Source organism: Phalacrocorax carbo, chromosome 1, assembly GCF_963921805.1.
Source record: "Phalacrocorax carbo chromosome 1, bPhaCar2.1, whole genome shotgun sequence".
Taxonomy (NCBI): Eukaryota; Metazoa; Chordata; class Aves; order Suliformes; family Phalacrocoracidae; genus Phalacrocorax; species Phalacrocorax carbo.
The window spans coordinates 83,709,945-83,721,658 of NC_087513.1; positions in this window are offsets into that span (position 1 = coordinate 83,709,945).

The following is an 11,714-nucleotide window of genomic DNA, read 5'->3' on the forward strand; positions in this document are numbered from 1 at the left end:
CAATAATGTGCCGCTTGTCCCTGTCCACCAAAAGCGCAAGGCTAGGGACTACCTATGCTGAACTTGCAGCCACATTGTGTGAAGCCATGTTTCTCTGCAGGGGATGTTCTCCTCTGAGCCACATATTTACATATGCATAGGTACACATAGCTACTCAAAAGGAGCCTCCTCTTCAATCTGTTCCTCCCAGTACAGGTATACTTTGGCTTGCTACTCAAGAGTTTTCTGCAAGTTCAGACATGCAGTAGGGTTCCAGTGCTCCAATATGAGTTGGGTTATTATAACTGTCTTTGGCTTAGTCAAATGCAATACCCTTCATTACAAACCTTGCCACCTCTGTGAGTGAAGGGATTGTGGGGTGCAAAAACAGTCACTGATCTTGTCTTGGGCAGTCCTTGTGAACCAGCCTCTGCTCAGGCACCTTCATGGATAAAAGCCAAAGGCAGGAGGCTGCAACTTCATGGAGAAGAGAAGCTTTTGCTAGAGAAGCTACTGATGGGACCCCAGTCCTCTGCCACCACAAACCGTTTTGCAGTTATGCCAGCCTACCTGTTGCTGAACAGCATAGTCTTGGTCCTGCTCGCCTTTGTCTGCCTTTGCTCCCGTCCATGCTCTTCTGACCCTTAAAGTGGTGCTCAACCTGACCCCACAGAGAGCAAGTCAGAGATAAGGACTCAGCTCAAAACTGCCAAGACTTAGGGGGAAAAAGTATGTTTCTACCTTCTATCTGCTTGACCAGGCTTACGCTGGAGTCAGAGAAGCAGTAGGAAGCAGTCAGGAAAAAATGCACTGTCCCTTTTGGCAAGGCACGGACGCAGCTCAGCTACATCAGAGAGCTCTGCTGCAAATCTTGGGAGTTTCTGCAGATGAGCTAGCAGGAGGCAGTTCAGCCTGAGAGTGGCACTGGGATCCAGGCAAAAAAGTAGACTTCAGGAATTCGGCAACACCAGGACCTAAGAAACCTTGAGAAGCAGCTGGACAGTTGCTGCAAGCAGCTGAGAAGCACGCCCTGAGCACAATGTTTGACCCAAAAAGTCACACTGAAAGTAATGTCAGCGTGTTCGCATGAGACCTGTGGGTGACTTTTTCCACAGACAGGCACACACTGAGGAATCAGCTGTGATTCTGAAGATATCTAGCTGCCCAAGCTGCTTTTCAGTGACCCCAAACTCCCCCTCGCTCTCCCATCTCTGTCAGCAGAAAAGATTGTGTGAGCTTCAAGAGGGGCCAGTCAGGCTAGTTCAATCCACCTTCTTCAGCTGCGTACACTCAGCCTGCTGCTGAACAAAAGCCTTTGTTTAATGCCATTCCAAGGAACGGCCAACTGCAAGCCTGGTCAGATGGAAACTGATATGAAATGCAGATCCTTTCAAAAGCACAGCATTTAAATTTTGCTACAAATTTCCAAGACACTAGGCTGAGAGGGAGTGCCTGGGACAATGCCAGCGGTATCTAGCAAAATCTGCATTTTATAGCCTTCCTTTACCTCTATAACTCTTTTACTTCCACCACAACTGGTGACCCAAATTTTTTCTCATGGAACTTGCATCATGCGAAGTTGCTGTTGCAGGAACTCGGGAATTTGCTTAACCTCAATGCAAGTCAGACAAGTTGAACTAGGTCCTACACTAGCACAGCACTGCAATTTTAGTTTTAGCTGTTTGCCAGAGGTAAACATAGAGCTTTGAGGCTGTTTGGCCTCAGTTCACTCTGATATATCTATATACGTTTCTCTAACTCGTGTAGTAAATTTGACAAATTTGGCTACTTCCATGCTACATTGTTCTACGTTCTTCCCCCTTACATGTCACTACCTGAGAAATTTTACTTAGAATTGATTTATGAGCTCCATAAGAAAGTCTTGGTTTTTAAATGATGCTACAAATTGGATGCCGCACGGCAGACTACAGCAGAAACCTATCACGTGCAGTAACAAGCACGACACCTTGCTATTGTTCAGTCACTTGTACACTACAATTTCTTTCCTTATGTGTTTCATCTTTCTGCACACGGCTGAGCCACCCAACCCTTAGCATTGCCTTACCAAAGCAGAACTCCTTCCTGTGGAAAGAACAGATGAAAATCTTCATTGACGTGGTGAAGCAAAGAGACAAAAGATGCAGAGCAGGCACAGAAGAAATCTCTAGAAAAGCCACATAAGCCTGAGAGATTGGTTTGGGAGTGCAGGAGGGTTCTCCCTCTAGATGTTTCAGACAAGTCCGTAGAAGCCACATTAATGCTGGCCTTTTCCATAAGCGGAGGATGCAGCTTTTGGGTCCTATCTCAGCCAGTTGCTAAAACAAGCATGTTCTTTGCAGGGTGTGTCCTGAAACAACACCCGTGAAGACCTTTTTCCACCTAAAGCACTGGGAAGGTGCAGTAATCCTCACCACTCTTTGAGACTGCAATAAATACATGAAAACCTGAGCCAAAGGATGTTCTTGTTAAAATTCCAGATGCAAAGATCTAACCATTGACAAGAACTTCAGACACTGAGTTTTAGGATCATGTGAATCAAGCAGACAAAATAGTAAGGGTTGGCTCCCGCCTCCAAAAATGCCAAGCATTTTCTTATGAGTTGCCAAATATGTTTATGCTCCTTTCTTTAGTTTGAACACAGGCACTAGTATTCTATGTATATTTTCCTATAAAAACAAGTCCTTGAAATAGTCTGCCCGTTTAAAAGCCTAAATGCTAGTCTGATCCTTTTGCCACAGCGTCTGGTTGACAGGTAAGGCTTCAAGAAATGTCTTCAACTCAGTGACCGGCAGCATGAAACCTTCAGCACCTTGTGGAAGCTCTTGATCAGTGCCGGAGGCTCTGCTGAACTCATGGCCAATAGATTTGCCCTGCTCAGTAGCCTGTCTCAGAGCAAACATATCCAGCACTACTTGCTCTGTTTCACTCTTCCTGATCTCTGCAAATTGTCTCCAACAGTTAAGTTGAAGGTTTTCTTCCCTTTAACCTTTATTGCTTGCCTGTAGCCATCTATCATGAGTTTTTTCATTGTTGCCTTATGATTTTTTCATTCTTGTTGACACTTGGTTGGGTTGAATGTGAATGCTTGGAGGGGATTCAGTGACTTAGCATTGTTCAAGTTACGCTCCTACTGTTTTTACCTCAAACAAACAGCGATGACATGGAGTAGCACGATCTGAGACCTGATCCTGTAAACAGTGGGATAGTGAAACCATATATGTCCCTAGCCTTCATAGTTATGTAGCCCAGGAAGACTAGGTGAAACTTAGGAAGGAGACATAGAGCACTAAAATGAAATAAAATGATCTTGGGTAGATTCTTGCTTGTTTCTTGGATATAATTGGCTCTTAGCTTTGATTATCAGAAGAGGCGAGCCCCTACATAAAGTGGTGGAATTAATTGTCCAAGGTATTCAGAAGAATGTCAGCCTTTTCAACCATTTCAGTAACACGCTGGTCACTCTGTTCTAATGTTAGGTGCATTTCTGAAAACAAGCTTCGTGATTTGTAGTCAGTCTCGGACACAAGTCATGACTAGCAGGCTTGCTAAATAATTCTTCTCAAACTAATTCCAGACTTCTACATGGACCTTTACTGTCTCTTCCAGGAATGTAAAGTCCTGCCAATGTCAGTGGAGGGCTCACAAAATCGCTTAAAGCCCTCTAAGCCTGTTGGTATATACTGCAAGAAAAAAAAATTACTGGAAGACAGAACAAACGAGAGCCAGAAGAATCAAGAAGGCAGCCAAGTGCCCAAGAAGCCAGCAAAGTGTTCTGTTGAGGCTGAGGCCTTGCATGCTGGAGGCTATAAAAAGAGCATATACGGGGGATCCTACAGTGCCTAGCTGCTCCTGCATTTCCTTTTTGTCGGATAGAGCAGGAAGATTCACCGTGACTTTACTTTTTTATCCTCACTGTATCTTTAACGAAGCAACATTAGAGCATTCTGAACTCAGAGCAGTTCCTGGGGTACAGCTGCTGATGCAGCTGGAGTGCAGATCACACAGACTCAGTCTATTCAGCACAGTTCCAGGGCACCGCCTCTCATGGGCTTTAGTGTTGCTGTGCCCCCCCCCATTTTGAGAGTCTGGACCCTACTGAAACCAATGTGAATCTTCCTTTCCACCTCCCTGGGTTTTGGCAGGTTTTGGAGTCTGCTGGGCCCCCACACAGGCCTGGTAGGACCCATGGCTCTGCTCTCACAGCCAAATAAGCCATCAAGTTTTGTTCCCAGTTGACACTGTCTGTCTTAAAAAGAAGTCAGCTGAGTCATGTTTTCTTAGTCTGATTACTATAGTTAGGAAGATGCTCAAGAACCTTAAAAGTACCATGAATCAATCTTCCCTGTAACTTCCAGTGTGAAGAAAGGTCACCCATCTGTTTCCACTTCTTCCAAGAGTTCCTATGGGATCCATCTGCTGCAGTCCATGGGAATGCAACAGGACAGACTTTGGAGGCTTCCCACAGAGGTGTGAACAGCCAGGACTCTGCCACTGCTTTGCCTAGTAGCAAAGCACTTGTGCTCCCCTCGGGCTAGCAACTAGGGATGACATTAGACGTGGGTGTGACACTCCAGGCACTCCCTCATCTCCACCCGGTGCTCTCCAGCAGACAGTTTTGCCTAGCCCTGGCCGTTTATGAGGCAGTAGCCTTAAAAAACACCTAGTTCTTTAAAAGGGAAAACTATGCAATGAGGACTTTCTCTGATGCCCTGTTTGTCTGAGGCCAGCTTGTTTGCCCTGAGCCAACCCAGAAGCCTCAACCGTTCAGAAAGATAACAGGAGATAATAAGGAACGACAGCTCTTCATCAAGGACACATCCTCCAGCTTGTTCTGCACAGTGCTCAGTAGTTCAATATACAGCTGCAGAATATGTTATCACTGGAGACAAAGCAGAAATAGCCTTTATATGTGGGGAATGAATCAAAAATCTTTTCAGGCATAAGGTCAGGGGTTGAAGGCACAAACATGCTCTCCCTAGGGGGCATCCTTAAAGTAGCACAATTAATATACTGGGTAACACAAGAGTATTGTTGTGCTGCCAAGTAGATCATAATAACAGATAAAGGGAGAGAAAGCTGTAGGCTCTGAATAGCACTTGCATGCTTCCCATAATGTGTCTGGAACAAGTTCAATTTCTGGTATGTCATGGTGGAAAGAAAAAGCCTTTGCAACAACAAAAAATGGATTTAGAAGCTAGATGTTGGTCAATGGCAAAAAGCTCAAAGTGATGCCCTCGTATTCACAAAAGGACTGACTGTAGCCTCCAACATTGGTGTTATGAACCGCTTGCGAGAGGCTCCTAAGTCCATGCTCTTTCTCATATTCAAGCCCTGGCAATATCATGCCTGCACAGAAGACAGACTTGAAAGAAATGAGAAGAGGTAGCACCTGCTCTTAAAGATGTAAGTCTCATTTCTCAGATTCATCTTCTATGAATTCTTGGTTCCAAAAACATCACTTTACAACCTTGAAGTGACAACACCAAGATCCACAATCCCCTCTCAGAGCAGCTGGAACAGCCATACGGCATTTCCAAAAAAAATTATGTCTGAGAAATGAAACGGAAAGCCTGGCAAAGTGGTGTTTCATTTGGCCCAGGTCCATACCACAAAGCTGCATTCCTGTAGCCACATCCGAAGAAGCATGTAAAGACATTACTTACTCCTCTTACAGTTCTCTTCTCACAGACATCACAGCCTGCTGTTCAGAGAGACTGTTCACGTGTCTTATGTCAATAGTGCCTGCAACTCCACAAAAGGACCTGAGGGATAGTTATGTTGGTAAAGTCCTTGCAGGCTTTGCAGTCTGATGGCTGAGACCCCAAGGGGAAGCAAAACTTTTGGATGACCCCTCTCAAATCACTCCAGAGAAGAAGGACAATCAGCCGGGGAAGGCTACTGCACTGTAAACTAGTTGAGGGAAGAGGCGGAAAATAAGAGGGACTATGGGAGTCTCAAACACTTATAAATCTGTTGTTACAATGGATTTGTGAGACATTTCTGCAGAATTAAATGAAAAAGCAGGCTTTCCATAAAGCAGAGGAAAGCCTTTGCAATATGAAAGCCTCAGACAGCTACTTCTTTCCACATGTGACTGGCAAAAGTTGTCGCCTGAACTTAAAGCTAATGCTTCTACCTACAGAGTGCAGAAGTTACAGCTCAGAAGAGAGGAGAGCTGCACATAGCTGTGAAATAGAAGCAAAGGGTTGGGACTTTCCTCAGAGGCAATATCATGGCCAGAGAATGGGCTTGACAGCCTTCAGCGCACTGGAGATGGCTGTTTTAGCTTCAAGTACCTTTCTGGTAGCCAGGAGAGCAAATACTTGCCAACATCACGTGCAGCTTCTGCCAGCTTTTGGTAGACAAGATGATTTCTCAGTACCAGCCATGAGCTGGTTGCTAGCATGGGAGGTTTAGGGAGGGAGCATGCAGCAAGCCTAGTTGTCTCACCACAGGAGAGGGCTTAACTAGCTATATTTTTGGAATTTCATGTCAAGTGATGCCTCTTGTTAAGTATTTTCTTCTCCCCTTCTAATAAAATCTTGATTTATGTTTGCAAGTATGAAGAACAAACTTACTAAGCACCAGAGGATTTTTGCTGGGCTTGTTCAGGAGTTTTACTAGTGACCTCTTCACTTTTGAACTCAACCTTTCCCACTGCCTATCAAGACCAAGCAGAAAGGAGGGTTGAAAAACCTTTTGTCCTGTCCATGCAAGGGCATAAAAACAGCAAAGCACTCCCCAAGAGAAGTGCAGACTAACTCGATAACCTAACTGTATTTATAGCTGAGCCCAAGCTCTGCGAGGTAAACTGTGTACAACTAGGAAAGGTAATTTCATTGGTATAAGAGTATCCACTCCCAGGCTTATGCAGATGCAGTGAGAGCAGTTAGATTCCAGTTTCACTCACTTTTGACTGGCAGATTTGCCACCAAAACCGCACAGCAAAGACAGTCTTAATACTTTAGCTCATACAGACCTATTCCTGCCCAGACCTCAGCATCTTTGCATCAAAGGATAAACGTCTCATTTTTGAAAACGGGTTCTGGATGACACATCCACACTCACATGAGTCACTGGTGTAACAGAATCCTTGCAACTGGCTGACCTTCATGTACTGCCTTTTACACTACTGCCTTCTCCAGGACTTAAAACATCATAGATCACTGAAATAAATTGTAGCCCTTTCCCCCACCATCCCACCCATTTTGATGGAAGGAATTCCATCACTCATCAAAATCACTGTAAGCTGTGACTATTCATGTAGGGATACACTTATTTTCTTTAATGAGCTCACCATCCTCTTAGCTTGCATAGCTGCTAGAGAACTTTTCCAGGGCCCACGCATCCTAGAACAATGAGAGAAATTTTGCATGCTTGACTGGAAACCCTATTGACCAAGCAGGACTTTACCTGTTGTTACCATGTTTCAGTATTGTTCCTCAACCACCTGGGCCAAACCAAGCATTTCAACCTTTACTATGCCTAAAAAAATTTGTACAATCTAATGTGCTTAAAGAAGGTTTTATAGGAAGCAGTCATAGTCAAAGTCACAGGTCGCTTCAGTGCTTTTCAATTAATTTTTGTAGCTATAATGAATGAGTTTCTTTGTATAGATCCTTCTCTGAATGCAGCAATTAACCCATTTACAAGACAAGTGTCAGTGTCTACACCACAAAGATATCACTACAGCTCTTGCAGATATATCTATGTTGGCTTCGGACTGCCAGCTGGGGTGCTGCTAGCAAGGCAATCAGGGAACTCCTCAAATGGGCTTTGCCAGAGGTTGTACCACTACCTACTGCAGTACTTAGCTAGCTTGTTCAAAGTTGCTCTGCTAGGCTGTGCAAACTTGCACAGAATTACCACCTGCCTCTCCTGCACTGCTCCAGCCAAGCAGAAAGAATGGTTGGGTGATGACAATAAATTGCAAGGGTAAGAGGGAGTGCCATAAAGAAATGAAAAAAAAAAAAAATATGAGCAGCTACAAATACTACAGAAAGAGGAGAACACATAGAGTGCCAGAGACTACCGGAGTTTTTCTGGAGCCATTTTATGACTCTCATAGGAAAGAAGTAGGGCTCTTTGCAATAATAGTGAGTGAAATTTGAGGTCAGGTCATTCCTTGATACAGAAATTACTGTGACCAGTTCTCTATTAAGAAGATTTTGCAGTTGAGTAGTATTACAGTAGTCTATCACAATAAAACAGCTTTTGTTCATAAGGATAAATTTTACTGATAGAACATATCCAGTGCCTCAAGTAAACCAAACTAGAATCACAAAGGCATGATTTTTAGTCTAACTATGCCTGCAGCAGGGCTGCTTAAGTGGCAGAAAGCTATCTATACCCAGCTGGTGAGTGGTTTCTTCACAAAATTAACTAAATCAATCAGCTTATTCTACTGTGGCCAAGGCTCCTTCTCTTTGCTCTCCATCTGCAAACACAAAGATCTAGCTGAGCGTGATGCTACTACTAAATAAGACTAGCTGAAGTGTGAAGTTATGACTTAAGTGACATTCTAAGACTGGAAAACAACTCATTTTGAGTCAAGGATGCAAGATAATCCCTCTGTATACAGATCTTTCTCCAACATTACTTCACAGTTCCTCATATATGAACAGAAAGATCAATGAGTTCTTCCAAAATCTCCTGGGAAGGAATCATGGTGGTGTTACAAAGCACAGCAGCCTTGAGACCTATCTCCAAGAAATCTCAAAAAAAGCCCACTACGGAGAGCATCTTATACACCTTCTATATCAGTGTTGGGCGGGGGGGATGTTTAGGTTAACTTAGATGCCAGTCATCTGAATTAATTCTTTTATGAGGAAAGAACAGAATCCCAAATACAGTCTCTTAATCTGATCATGAAGTAGTATCTCTAATTTCCCTACAGAGCAATCTCCACAAGCTTCTTGCACATATACAGATGAGGTAATCAACACGGGTAGGATTTGAAGAGCAAGGAAATGCAGTCAGAAACAAAAAAACCCACAGAAACCAAGTGTCGACGGTTTTGTAAATATCTGTCCTGAAAACAACCCTTTTGTCGTATCAAGTGAAATGTTGTTTGATTTTCATGTGAAAGACAAATTATTATACGTTATAACCAAGAAGATGGGCTGACCTCTAGTTTCCTTTATTGTGATAAGGTGTAGTGACTTTTTTTCATCCAGGGTATTTGTTTGATTGCAAGCGTATCAGTCTAATAACCTCTCTTTTCCAGATAATTGCATTTCTTGTTTGCTCATTTCATTACTAGATGTACCTTCTCCACTCTGTTTAGTGGAGAGTTTAAACTACTGCAGTGAGTTATTTGGATACAGGATGCATGGATCATTTTGTCCTGCATTTGGTTACCAATCAGAAGCCATATATGCACAGAAGACATCTTAACTAGTGCCAGTTCTTGGAGATATGAGTGTGGACTTTCTAACCAAAGCCACAATCCAATCTATATTTGGGCCAAAACCCAGGCTCATTATAACAGTAAGTTATACACAGCTACCTTCCTCTATTTATACAACCTTTGAATGTCACCTAGCCTGCCTGATCTTTTGATTAAGCTTTCAAAAGTAGCCTCAGAAAATGTCTCCCTGCATAAGGATATGGATGGTGATGATTATCAAATAGCTTATTTGGGATGAATACTTTATTATGTTGCAATAAATTCATAACTATCTGAGAAAGCCAGGAAGAGCAAGAACATGCAATAACTGATCATCTACTATTTTTACAATGTCAACTCAAGTCCAAGCCTTTGTCAGTTAATTTCAGTTCCTGGCATCTCCTGGTGTGGGTATCCCATTACAGAGAAAATCAAGCCTGATCCCTAGTGAAGCTTCTAAACTGCAGAAGCTGGTAGGGACCCTTTTTAGTAGAAATGACAGGGAGCTGGGCTTTCAGAGCAGAACATAAGAATGTTGTCTGTGGTCTAAGCAACAACAGCACGTTACAGAGAGACCTCTGGGGGACCACCTGTTACTTCTGCCCTATTCCAGTTTCATATGGTTTGAAAACTTCTGTGAAAATCTGAAGATATAAGTGATGGAAGTTTCAAACCTGCCCTATGTGGCAGATGCTACCACTCCCTGTTTTACACACTAGAAAGAAACACAAACAGACAGTGACACAAGATGTCAGGAGAACAGAGAAAAGCATGCTGCCATGCAGGTACTCTGCCTTTGAAGCCATATCTCTCTGGCTTCACGTCTACAAAATTTAACCATGTTGATAAACATACAGTGGTGGGTTGACCCCAGCCAGCAGCCAAACACCTACCCTATCTTTCCCTCATTGCCATTTTTCCAGGGGATGGGGGGATAGAAGGAAGGCAAAAAGACCCACAGATTGAAATAAAGACAGTTTAATAAGGAAAGCAAAAGGTACATGTGAAAGAGAATCAAAAAGAGGAATTTATTCACTACTTCCCATTGGCCGGCAGATGTCCAGCCACTTACTGAGAAGCAGGGCATAGTGGTATGCGTAGTGGTTGCTTCGGAAGACAAACACTGTAGCATGAATTTTCCCCCTCCTCCTCCTTTCCCCCACCTTTTATTGTTGAGCATGATGTCATATGGTAAAGGATATCTCTTTGGTCAGTTTGGGTCAGCTGTCCTGGCTGTGTCTCCTCCCAGTCTCTTGCTCACCCCCAGCCTACTGGCTTTTGGATGGGAGGCTGGGGAGAGAGGAAGCTTTGATGTTGCACAAGCACAGTTCAGCAACTGTCATAACACTGGTGTGTAATGAGCACTGTTCTAGCCACAAATGCAAAGCACAGCACATGCAGACTACTCTGAAGAAAATTGACTTTGCAACTTCAACTCAATATGAGTGGAAAACAATGAATTACAGTTATCAAAACTGCTTCCCAGCTTTGCTTTTCTTCTGGGGAGCAGAACAGAGTGCTTTATTTTCTCTTGAGAGCACAAGAGAATAAAAGAAGGAGGTAATTCTTCTTTATCCTAACACAGGGTCTTTGAATAAAAGCAGATATTTCTCCCCCTAAAAAAAAAAAAACCTAATTAGATTCCACACAGGTGTAAAAACTATAATCCTGGGGCACTTAAAAATTTATATGGGACCATCGACTGGCTAATTTCAAGCTGAAATGAATCAAACTTCAACACCACTGCAAAGTGCTCAATGGCCATAATAGAAATAGTTAGGACTTTTTAGATATCTTTCTGTCTCTGACTTCTCTATTATTCCATCTCATCAATATTAAAAATATATTTGAAGCAAGAGAAAAGAGAGGCCAATACATTATTTTAACCACAATCAGGTGTCAAAGTATAGAAAGTTAGTCTACTTCGCCTAGACTGTGAATCCAGATGGGAAATTCCAAATATGATGGGAAAACCCACAAATGTTAATCTGATTTGACAGGTTTATTATGGTTTAAGGCATTTTATGCTTTTCTGTGCCGTGCCAATGACCAGTGTAAAAAGCAAAGCCCCTCACCTTGAAGACAAGATCACCAGACGTTTTGTGCAGATGTTCAGAGAACTGCAGTGAAGTGTTACAGTCTGAAGACAGTGGGTTGGTTAAAGCTGCAGTAGGTAGGGATAGGGGAGGTTCTTGCAAGCAGTAGGATACACTGGGATCTCCACCCCTTGCTGCAATTATAAAGGCACTAACATCTAGGGAAGCAGCCAGGGAGGAGTTGAAGGGCTGACTCCTTTCCTCTGGAGTGCTGGGTAAGGAATGTTGCAGAGTTGTTAAACTAGCAGGCA